Genomic DNA, 12,054 nt, shown 5'->3' with positions numbered 1-12,054 from the left:
AGATGTGCATGGTGTGTGTGCACCTGCTCTGGGGGTGGGAAATTTTGTGTGATGGGGTAAGGTGGAGGAAGGGAAAAGGCCAAGATATCATGTCTCCACTGAGGCTTACAAGAACAGACAGAAGCATCTAGCCAGTTAGACTTCACCAAGGTCATTCCAAGCAAGGTGGAGGCAGCCAGTGCTCATTATTGGCGCACAGAGATACTTGGCGAGTGGACACCTGTGAAAGGAGAGCCAGCTGTGTGGGGTGGTTGTGCACTCTTTCCACAGACACCCTCACTGTTCACTCCTTCAGTCCAGTCCTGTGCAACTGAGGAGTCCCTTAGCAAAAAGACTGGCTTTGTCCTCAACAGAGAGTTGAAAAATGCAATGAATGGGACCAGTAAATACTGGTCAAAAAATATAATAAAAGACTTCTGAACCTAACAGCCTGTTGCTAAAGATATTCAAGATGCAACCAGGCCCAAACTAACCTGTATTTATCATTGTCCTACTGTCAAAACAAAAAGAAAAATTTTAATAAAAAGTTAATTCAACATTAAATGGAAAGTTGTTTTCTAAGAAATTAATTTATCAGGGAACTTTACAAACATACACAAATACTAGGGAGTATAGACTAATAAACCTCAATGTATCCATCCCCGAGGTTCAGAAATTATCATTTCTTCATCTGTTCTTCCTTCTTTTGCAGTATTATAAAATTCTTCAGCATACACCTCTGATGACCTTTTGTTTTATGTGTAACTCATGCTATAATCGCAGGTAACAAAATTAACAATGATTCACTTATAGTATCTAATACTTAGTTTATAATCTGATTTTCCCAATTGACTGGGGTTCTTTTCACGGATTGCTTGGTCAAAACAAGACACAAAGCCCACACATTACATTTCACGGCTATGTTCCTTAGTTATCTTTTGCTCTTTTATAATCAGCCCCTGTTTTTTCAGGCCATTGATTTTTGTAGAGAAACCAGGTCATTTTTCTTATTGAAGGTTTGACATTCTGGATTTGACTGATTGCTTCCTTGAGGTGGTTTTTAAGCTTGGTCTTTGGTCCCCTGCATTTCCTATTAGGTCTAGAGGTGTGGTTACATTCAGATTCAGTTTCTGAGGCAAGAGGACCTGATCGTAGTTCTGGGCACTTCTTTTTTTGTCATATCATAATGTACATAACGTCTGACTTTGAGGTTTTAAGTTCTCCCTTTTTCTTTCTTAGTTGCTCTGTCTCTTTGGCAAGATCAAAATTGTGCTGCATTTATTGCCTTTGCTCTACCAAATTAAAAAAAAAAATCAAGATTTGTGTAGGCAAAATATTCTAGGCAGAATATCAGTGGTTCTAAATCTCTTGGACAATTTGTGCTGAAAGAAAGCTTCTCTTGTTTCATAGGCAAAGGGATTATAGGTACAGGGGAAAACGTGTAAGATATGAACACTTAGGGATTACTGAATATAAAATTACAAAAAGCATGTCACTAATTACTATATATAGAGGCTATGCTATTAAAAGTCAGGATGACTTTTAAAAAATAGCTGAAATTTAATGAGTCATTTGCTAATATTTAGCTTATAGATTTCCAATGCCATTTGCTTCTAGCCCTTTTCTTCTTCATTAGGGAATTTCTGGTGGTATTTTACTGCTTTTTAACATCTCCAGAAACTACTGTATACTGGTAACTGACCATAAATTGTACATGCCGAGAGACACATAAGAGATCAAGACTCAGAATCCGCGCTGTGTTACTGAGATAAACCACGAGTGGTTTGCACCGCAGTTGAAGATTTCCAGAGAAGAAAGTAGTTAGAATTCTGGGGACTGCCTAGCATGCTATCTATTGCTTGGTAAAGAAAATAGAAACATAAATCATGAAGGCCAATGCGCCCACTGAAAAGACAGCGCATCACCACGCTGCTCAGGAGCTCGGTGCGTCTGCTCTGAGTCCAGTCCAGAGGTTTGCAGCCATGACTGCAACACGAGGAGCTTTTGTACTTACAGATGCCCAGACTCTACCCCAGAACGGAGTCTGGGTTTTTGAGGGAGGGTCCCAGGCATTGGAATTTTGGAAAAGTTCTTCAAGTGATCTTCATATGCAGTCAGGGCTGAAAATCTCCAATCTAGCCAGCAAATAAAGGGCACCATTTATAGGTATATAAATAAGAGATACCACTTATGGGTCCAGATACTACTATGTGCAAAGGACTGGGCTTAAAATCTCTAACACGTAAATAAATTGATACTTGGAGAGATGTTATTTGCTTAATGTCTGGCTACAAAGCAGAGTTTCACACTCAGTTTGGCTTCAGAACTAGGGGCTTTTGAACTTTTTTTGGGGACTGTGACCCAAAGTAAGACACGAAGTTTACATCATAACTTAGAATGCATAAGAAAATGAAACACAAGTTTAACAAGCAGTACTTAATCTCATTAACTATGTTGCCCTCTGGTATTTTGTTTTATTAAATTAAAAAAATACTTGTCACAACCCACTAAAATGATTTCTTGACTTGTCATTTGAAACACTCTTCTAAACCATGACAGTATAGATTTCCTTTCTGTTCCAAACACATGGCAAGATCTTTTCCCCATCATGGCCTTCTCATTTTGTTTTTTTCACCCGGAAAGCCCATTCTTTCGTTTTTTTTTTCCCTTCTGCATTGTTTAAAGGCCATCAAGTTTATTATTGGCTACAAAGTATTTCTCAGATTATTCCAGATCATATTGTCCCTTATTTTATTGTCTATGGTTAACACACAGAGCTCATCCAACATTTTTTTTTACACTGTTACATGGTAGATTGTGATGCTCTGTAGTGGTCTTGTTATCTTAGACGATGGTATTTCCTTGACTGTATTTAACCTCTTTGAGGACAGTGGCCATGTTGCATACTTTTGCTTCTGTACTTTTGGAAATGTCTAGCACAGAGCTGGGTACATCACAGATGCTAAAAACAGCCATGTGGCCTTAGACAAGCTAATCTCTGAGCTTTCATGTCTTCATTCCTGAAATGAAGGGGACTGTTTAAGGTTAATTTTAAAGTCTCTTCCCGTCTGTTTCCATGATATCTACGAATTTCTATAAAATACAGAAACGAAGGAAGAAAATATAAAATGGTTTTATGAGCAATGACAAGAAAGTTTTTGTGTCAGGGGAGAAAGGCTGAAACTGGCATTTTTGGAAGGCAAAATATAAACTCCTCCGTGCCATCTCTGCAAAGATGAAGAACTTACTGGTGTGTGAAAATGAAATCGGGCCTTGTGTCACTTGGAAACTGAAATGTGGTTATTCACAGACCGAATTTCTTTGTCAAACTGAATGGATATATTGTATATGTAACAAGAAGTTTCCATGGACTCTTTATGAAGTTGAATCGATTACATAATAACACGAGGCTTAACAGCACATGTGGGGCTTGGGGCATGTGGGGACAGAGGAATCATGATTAAGGAAAAAATTACGTTTCCTTAATTATGTTTTAGATACTGTTTGTTTGCAAGTCGTTTGTTAAACATCACTGAGGATCTTCCTGGTGGCACCTGAGGCCAAGAGATGTGACTTCTGGTTCAGTTACTCACGCTCCCATGACAGTCAGCGTTCTTCTGATCCTGAGGTTCCTGGCAGAGAAGCCCGGGAGGCAATCGCCTTTGGTGCTGTGTGTGTATGTGTGCATGTGTGGTGGGAAAGGCAAGGGCTGTGGTCCTCATACTATGGTATTTATATATATGGTATTTATAGTATTTATATATGGATTTATACTCATCTGTGGTCTTTATACTCAACATTCACTTCTTCCTTGTTAACAACACTAATTTTGCTTCGGGGAACCTCCTCTCTCCCACTCAGTCATGTGGTTTGGGTGTGCACTGAGGGGATAGGCACTGAAGCTGTCTTCCTTGCCCTTTTTCAGACATAGGCGAGTGAGCCCAGTCTGCTGGTGCATATTTCAACCCATGTTATAAAGGTTAGTTCAGAGGTGGGCACAAGATCTAAGTGAGTCCAGTGAGACTCAAACCTTGGCCCCCTCTCTTGCTAATGGGTCAGCTGCTATGGACGCTGGAGGAGAAGGTAAGCCTGGGGCTGTAGGTCTAGGCTCTGACAAGAGAAAACAAAATCAGTGCCATGAAAGCAGAGCTATGATACGGAGAGAAATTGAGTCCTCTCTTTGAGCATCCCGAGGGAAAAGAAAAGGATTTAAAAAGCCCATGTTTTTGGCTACTCTTGGGATTTATAAGCATATGAACCAATGCATCCAGCCTCCTCCACTACAGGCGTTCTTAAGTCAGTGTGAGTGGGGTACGCATAGGGTACTTCAGTGACGATACCGCAGTTGATCATGAAACCAGGATATCCTCACTCTTGCTCTCTGCTAACCTCTTCTCTCATTTTAACCTTTGATCTCCTGCTTTAATAGAGCCCAAGGCTTGTTTTCTTCAAGTGCTAACAGAAGCTCCTTCAACTCTTTGCATATGGTGTCCATGCCCTTTTCCTCCACAAGTCAAAACGTGCTTGTTTAACAGGTGCAGGTGGCAGGACGGGAAGAACTGAGGTTGGGTCTCAGCTACTGATGCAAGAGCCTGTGCCTGAATTAGAAACTGCCACTCTGTCGGTGGACCCCACACCCCTTTTTTGGAGCCCAGACTGGATCTCAACCCTGAATTGCCTGCCCACCTCCACTTCTGCCGGAGGAATCACATGACACGACACGATGCTGAGGCCCCACTGTACTCAGAAGCAAGAGCTGGAGCCATGAGGGAGAAAAACAAGCCATCTGCTGCCCACAGCCACTGTTATTTGGTCTATTCCTAGGGGTTTGAGAGCTGGCGATGCTGTGTGTCCCTGGGGCACCCCCACACCAGGCACACCCCACTGACGTCTCAGTAGTGATTACAGAAGTTGATAGCTGACAAAACAGTGTCACTTGTCACTTGAAAGCAGCGTTTCCCAGGATGATTTAGAAGCCAAGGGGGTGTCCTTTCTGGACGGCCTTCCCGAGTTCTGTATGGCAATCTTTACAGCCAGTGTTTGTTGATGAGAGTCAGTGGTTCAAGAAAGCCAGTTGGAGGCCACCTGGCCACTGGCCACTGGGAGAGAACAGCACACAGGGTAGAGCCTGGCACTTGGCAAGTGTCCCCCATCGCACATCAGTGACTTCCAGGGGGTCAGTCTACAGCCCCAAGCTCATTCCGGTCTCCAGCGCTCCTGCGGGGAGCCCATCACCTCGCAGCTGGAGACAGAGGCGGAACAAGCAGGTACTAGTTCCCCTGGGCAGTCGCCCGCGGGGCAGGGGTCTGGGGGGCGACTGCGGGGAGGGGTGGGGAGGGGAAGGTGCCAAGTGCCGGGCACCGCAGTGGGGCGCAAGCCGCCGGGGAGGGCAGGGGGTCTCAGCACCTGCCCCCGCTTTGCGCAGGGCAGGGGAGGCAGAGCGGCGGGGAGGTGGGGGCGCGCCGCGCCGGGGTCCGCGTCCTGGCCCGCCCCCTCCCTGCGCCCCCCGTCTCCCGTCCGAAAGCGCGGCGGGCGCCTTTAAGAGGCAGCGCCGGTGGCCCCGGGGGCGGCACCCCCGGCAGGCGGGAGGCGGCGGCGCGGCCCGCGCGGTCCCCACTCCCCGCTCCCGCCGCCGCCGCCGCGGAGGGGACAGCGCCATGCCGGGACGGCTCCGGGCGGGACGGGCGGGCCGCGCCCCCGGGGCTCCCCCGCGGACGCCCGCGCGCGGCCCCCTGCGTGAGGTGAGGCCCGGCGTCCGGGCGCCGGGGCGGGGGGCGCCGAAGTTGTGCAGGAGCAGCTCGGGTTTCGGGAGGGTTTTTGCTGCAGGACTTGCGCGGTTCCAGCCGCCAGCGCCGCCCGGCGGGATCGCGGCCGGGCCGCGGGGTCCCAGGGGGCGCCTCGCCCGCCGCCGCCGCCCCCGCCCGGCCCCCCGCCCGGCCCCCTGCCCGGGGGGCGCGGCGCCGCCTCCCAGGAGCGCGGCCGGGGCAGGCTGGCCCCCCGCGCCGGGGCCGCCCCCGCCCGGCCCTCTCCGGGGAGGCCCGGTGCCGGGAGGGCGGGGAGGGCACGCGATCCCCCGGGACTTCCACCCGGCGGGCTCGGCACCCCTCGGGGGGACACTCAGCTCGCCTGCCCGGGCGGGAAAGCGCCCCGCGGGCTCCCCAGTTGTGCGAGGCGGCCTCCGACCGGGGTGCGTGAGCCTGCGGCGCTGTGTGGCTGTCGGACAGCCCTGGTCGGTTTCCAGCGTCGCCCTGGTTTTAGCCCTCCCTTCTGCGCCCCGTTTGGGAAACAGTCTTCCTCTTTTTTTTTTTTTTTTTTAAAGAAAAAAATACCTTGGAGGGTCAGGGTGCTACGGAAATAACAGCATGCAACAATGCATCTCCATGAAATTTCCCCCCAGGGCTGACCCAAATGTTCAAAGTCATCTTTAGTCCCTGATGAAATGTTAAGACTTGGTCTTGAAATATTTAGACTCGGTCTCAGCCTCTATTTATGAAATACAGGCATGCCCTGGTAGGGTGCAATTTTTTAAGTCAAGTAAGATGAGGCTTTAACCCTTTTTAAAATAGGATTTTCTTTGTATTTGTCCTTTTATTGGTAAGTTTGATTTTCATGATGTCTTAGATTAAAAGGCTCCAACTAATTTTAGGAGTAGTATTTCTAAGAACTGTAAATGAAACTTGGCATTTCTTGCATAATCCCACATTGTTTCAGGTCATTTTACCCTTGGATGAGGTATGTAATACATGTAGTTATTTGATGAAACCTAATAGTGAGTAACATTTATTACACATATGGGTAAGTTTTCTTTTTTCATGTGCCCTGTTGCGGGAAGAAAGAGCATCTCCAGGTCTCTACCACACCCATCTGGACCTGAGAGTCTTCTCCATGTTGTGTACATCTGATGTCAGCTACAAATCAAAGGTGTCGATGAAAAGTCGCTATATTTTGTGAAGTGTTGAATAACCAAAATTTTTGTGTCGTGATTGAATACCTCATCCAGATTATTTTAAGCAATTAAAACAGGATGTGGGACTTGTTTAAGGAAAAGAGTATCGTATTTAAATGCTTAGGTAAATGCTTTACATATAAAATCTTGTGTGTGAAACATGTACTGCCAAGATAGGGTATTGTGGGAAACATCTTAGTTGAACTTGGGATGTTTTGAAAGAAAATCATTCCAGAATAACCATTAACATGATAATATGTTCTCTGGGATATAGATTTTTATCCCTGAGCACAACTTGGTCACTGCTGTCAACTATACCAGAATTGAAACTTGAAAAAAAGAACCCACCATCTCAAACATTTTTTGAAAATTATCAGCAAAGTGTACATTCTGGAAAAACATTTGCTTAGGAAAAGACACATACTTAAAGCCCTAACTGCAGTTACCATTTTTCTTTAAGTTTGTTGGAGTCCATGCAAGAAAGCACTGTATTCAATAAGAATTTGGGGTTCTAAGGTGAATGTGACTCAGTTCATAGACTTAAGTACTGATTAACATGCATACCTTGAGATTTTGTGTGTGGTTTGTTTGATTTGAGATGATTGTTTTATAAATGATTCTTTTTGAACGTGTATATATATATATATATCACAAATATATACATAATCACAAAATCCATGTCTCTATCTATCTATCTATCTATCATCTGTCTATAACAGGAAAAACTATTCAGGGACTTGATAAATACATGTGCACTAGGAACAGCAGGTCTAAAAGATCAGAATCTAAAAATAGTTCCTGTTAGGGCTTGTCATCTCTTCAGCATTTTCATCAACATCAGTTAAGTGAAAAAATACTGTTTTACAACATGTTCTTGTTCTTGCATGAGGCTTGGACCAGGGAGCCATATGCCAACAATCCTAACCACGTAATATTAAAATGGACTGAATTATCCCATCAATGGTTGATTGAACCAGGTATTTCTTAAGCTTTAGTAATTTATCTTCAGTAGAGGAATCTCTAGGTAAATTAGCTGGTCAGTATAGTATTTTCTCTTTTCACACTTAAAAAATGACTTTCAGGGCATTCACCTAGGTCTGGAACTTAGTAGACCTCAAAGGCATGGGGGCCAACCTTGGGAAAGTTTTGGTCCAGTGTGTGAAATGGTGTTCTAAGTATTTGACTTGAGAAATGTACCTGTGAATGTTTGGGAAAACAGTAGCTATGATATGGTGCCCTAATCATTACAAGCAAGGCTTTGGAATATTTACCACATTTCACTGCCAAAGCTGCTGCGTGTCAGCATGTGTATGAAAATGAAAGATGAAATGATATTTTAGACTTGAATTTGGCTTTAATTTACTAGGCATTTACCAGAATTATGTTTATTTGCTACAAACATCCTTTATTTGTTGCAAGTAGCAATTTTTCCCTTTTTTTGCAACTGTGATGTGTATAGTTAGGTTAGTTAGTTAGTGTTTACTTTGAAACAGACAGTAATGTGTATCAGAGTTTATGTTGTGTCCCTTCAGCTTTCAAAAAATAGTATTCGAGATGTTTGACTGTGAGCCTGAGATCACAGACTTTCAGAACTCACGGAACTGTGGTCAATTATAGTTTCAGTTTCCTGGGAATTTTCTGCTTAAGATCAGATGTGGCCCTAATTTGAACTGGGTGATCCACAAAAGAGGTACTTTTGCAACCACAAAACATGGAGAACATTCCAGATAATTTGCAGTTTGGCCAGTCCAACGTGCTCGAGTGTTTAGTCGGCTTGAGGCAGCGTGCCTTGTTTGTAAAAAAAGGTTTCAGAAGCTGACAGGGAGCTGTTTCACTCTTTGAGTTTGACACATAGGATAAAATGCCTTTTAGGCTATGTGCTAGTAAATATGGACAGAGTTGATAAAAGTCATTTGTTCCCATTTCTGTCAGTATGGCAGGAGATTCAGAAACATCCAGCATGAAACTCTAGCTTAATGCACTGGAAAGCTCACCCTTGTTCATGAAAAATGTAAAGGAGAGTTGGGAGGGTTGGATTTTAACTTAGCTTTCAGGCCCTGGGCAAACAGTGCATATTTGTAATCAGGAGAGTAATCTGGTAGCCAGCTATTGAAATTAATAACAACGTTATTATCAGTATTTTCTTTGAGTCCTAATACTAAAGAAATTATATCTTCCCAGGCTGAATTTAGATTGAAAAACATCCCCAGCCGGATACTGTACCAGTTACCAATCACTTGGCATATATATATATTAATCAATTCTTAGATAATTTTCAGTTAAAACCCTCAGGGATCCTTTAGCCATAAGCTTTACGTGTCTTTTGTGGTTTTTAACCAAAGCTTCTTTAACTTGTTTTCTCTCAATTGATTAAGTCCAGACTATATCACTAAAATATTTGAAAAATATTTTAGGCACTTTTTTTTTATGTGGAAATTTTGAAGGATCTGCTTTGGGGAGGTGGCATGGAAGAGACATGATTCTTTATTCTGTTACCTTCCAAAGGGAGGTGCCTTCTCTTCTTCCTGCCTTTTTTTTGTTTGTTTGTTTAAACAAAAACAAATGCATAGGTAATTTTAGAGAAAGAACATTTGCAGGAATTTAAAGATGCTTGAAGTTTGAATCAGAATAAGGGTCTTAACTGAAAGTTACCTAAGAATCAGTTCTTGAATTAAGTTGGTCCTGGGAGGATATAGATTCAAAGGGATTGGAGCAGAAAGGGGCTATTCCAGGCATAGCATCCATTGCCTTCCAGAGGGAAAAAATGTTTGCCTAAGTACATACTTTTAACAAAATCCATTCTTTTCATCATTTTGGCTTATTTTTTCCACTTACTTCAGGCTGTATATGAAGTAGGCCGTCTTTCTGCTCCATTTTGATCAACTGTGCCCGAACTGTAGTGTCTTTTAAAGTTTCACCCTCTCCAGCACTAGCAGAAAGCCTGTTCTTTGATTCTTTCAGCTTTTGTTCCCACTTAGTTTTTCAAACATTCCTTCTTTTGAATTATTGAGCTCTTTCATGATATATTATGAATTCGGAATTTAAGTTTCCCCCACTTTCCATAATAGGCTTTTCCTCCTTAAAAAGGTGTAAAGATGTTGGGAACGTCTAATTTCTGTTTCCATATTTTGCTTGTAGGTACTATCGTTAAGGCTTCAAATCTTTAGTCTTTGCGTCTTGTTATCATAGATATTTTCTTATTATGGAAGGGATACATGTTCATTATAGGAAATTTAGAAAATCCAGTCAAGCCAAAAAACCTGAAACCAAAGCATGCATGTGCACACACACATGCACGCACACACACACACACACACACACACACACACACACACACACACACACACAAAGGAAAAGAAAATGAGAATTATGCCCAGAGACAGCTATGGTTAACATATGGGTGTGTATTTTACACACATATAGAAAAACATTATAATATTTCAATTTCTAAAAATGATACTTTATGATATGTATTCCCCTTAATTTTCATAGAAAGTTTATCACATTCCATATTGTATCATGGAATGATCATCTATAACATACTTTGAATACTGAATAGTTTTTTTATTCTATGGATGTTTCATAATGTATTGGGGATATGGTGTAATACCAGACAGGTTTTCTTTGTTTTTTGTTTTGCTGTGGCACAGCAGTAAATATCTTAAAGATCATCAGCTTTTGTACCCATCAGTAGCTATTCCCTTTGAGTAAAGCTCTAGAATTAAAAATTTTAGGTAAGGATAAGGGACACTGATATTCTTCATTGACCTCGAGGCACAATATTAGTTCCAATATAAAACTTACAGACTTAATCATAATTTTCCTTGATGACCTTGTGCAGTTTTTTTGTTTGGTGTAACAAGGAAGACTCAAGTTCAGATAGGATTTGAACCCAGACCTGACTGACTAAGGTATTATCCAAATGAAATAAACCCTAGATATTTGCAAAGACTCAGCTGTAAGGTCCAGCCTCAAGGGCAAACCACCCACTAGTACTCGGTTATAGCTGTAAATGCTGTTCCCACATAGGTACGAAGTTGGCATGTGCCCTTCTCATGTTCAGTGTCCTCACTATGTTACCATCTGACCTCCTGCGTGCGTACACTGATGCGTACGTAATTGCTGTGTGATACAGTGAATAAAATACTGCATCCTGTATAGTCATCTCTAGACAAAAATATTCTGTTTTCTGTCCTTTGCTGCCAACTCATGGACTCTTAACATCCTGTGCGTATGTCCTTATCTGTATATCTATATTTTACCTATATTATCTGTATCTTCCTTTCTGTCAAGAATACAAAACTTCATCTTAGCCAGAAATTACCTTTTGACACTGATAAGTATCACTGGGTACCACAAAAACATGATCACTTCCACGAACAAAACTAGGGCTATTCAAACCAGTAAAAGGACATGTGTGAAAACTTAAGGGCTATGGTTAAATGCAGAGAAATGCTCCCCTTTCTTTTTTATGGCTGCAGTTATCTTTAATCATCACACATGACCCTAATGAATGCAGAGTCACATGTATATTCTCATGTTTAGAATTTGGTGCTGCCTGTAAAAGGACAGACAGAGTGTTTTCTGGGCCAGTTTTTTTTTTCCAGGCAGTATCTTCTCCACTGTAAAAGCTTCCTATCCTCCTTTCTCTTAAGTTGGAATGAAATTCTCTGTTCCCTTAGTCCCTAGTTCTTACCTCTCTTTTAGCACTTCAGCATGAATTTTTATTTAGATGAGTATCATTTCCCTCTTTAGTATCTGAAAGAAAGGGAACCATATCTTTGTTTTTATGGCATGGAATGTAACAGGCATATAAAGGTCGAACAGGTAAATTCTTTTCATGAGATTGCGTGGATGTTCACTGTTTACATGGGAAAGTTCAGAATATGCTTTTGAAACTGATTTTACAAGGTAATTTTTTAAAAGAACATTTCCTGTGAAGTACATTGCGCATACAGAAGTGCCTAAAACATATTTTTAAGTTAAAACATGAAATACCCACGGACCTACTACGAAGATTAAAAAGTATAATATACTTAGAATCTCTCTGTTTACTAATTGCCCACCTTAAGGCAGTCCCTGCTTTATCCCTAAAACAGCATATTCTTTAGTTTTGGTAATTTTTGGAC

The 12,054-nt window shown here is 42.4% G+C and overlaps 1 protein-coding gene across 2 annotated transcripts in view; it reads left to right on the top strand.

The window, feature by feature from the left end:
• Window positions 1–5,175: 5,175 nt before the first annotated feature.
• Window positions 5,176–12,054, top strand: part of GPR63 (G protein-coupled receptor 63) — a 50,524-nt gene continuing 43,645 nt past the window's right edge. Inside the window, exon 1 of one of the 2 annotated variants that reach the window (XM_036890447.2) lies at window positions 5,176–5,246. The gene's annotated coding sequence lies outside the window, so the exon portion shown is untranslated. Of the gene's footprint in view, window positions 5,247–5,585; window positions 5,721–12,054 lie in introns of those variants that run through there. The other variant, XM_036890448.2, reaches the window with a different exon arrangement.

The sequence above is a fragment of the Manis pentadactyla genome, chromosome 12 (assembly GCF_030020395.1).
Source record: "Manis pentadactyla isolate mManPen7 chromosome 12, mManPen7.hap1, whole genome shotgun sequence".
Classification (NCBI taxonomy): domain Eukaryota; kingdom Metazoa; phylum Chordata; class Mammalia; order Pholidota; family Manidae; genus Manis; species Manis pentadactyla.
The sequence above is the reverse complement of the archived record's forward strand: the minus strand, read 5'-3'. Positions and strand labels throughout refer to the sequence as shown.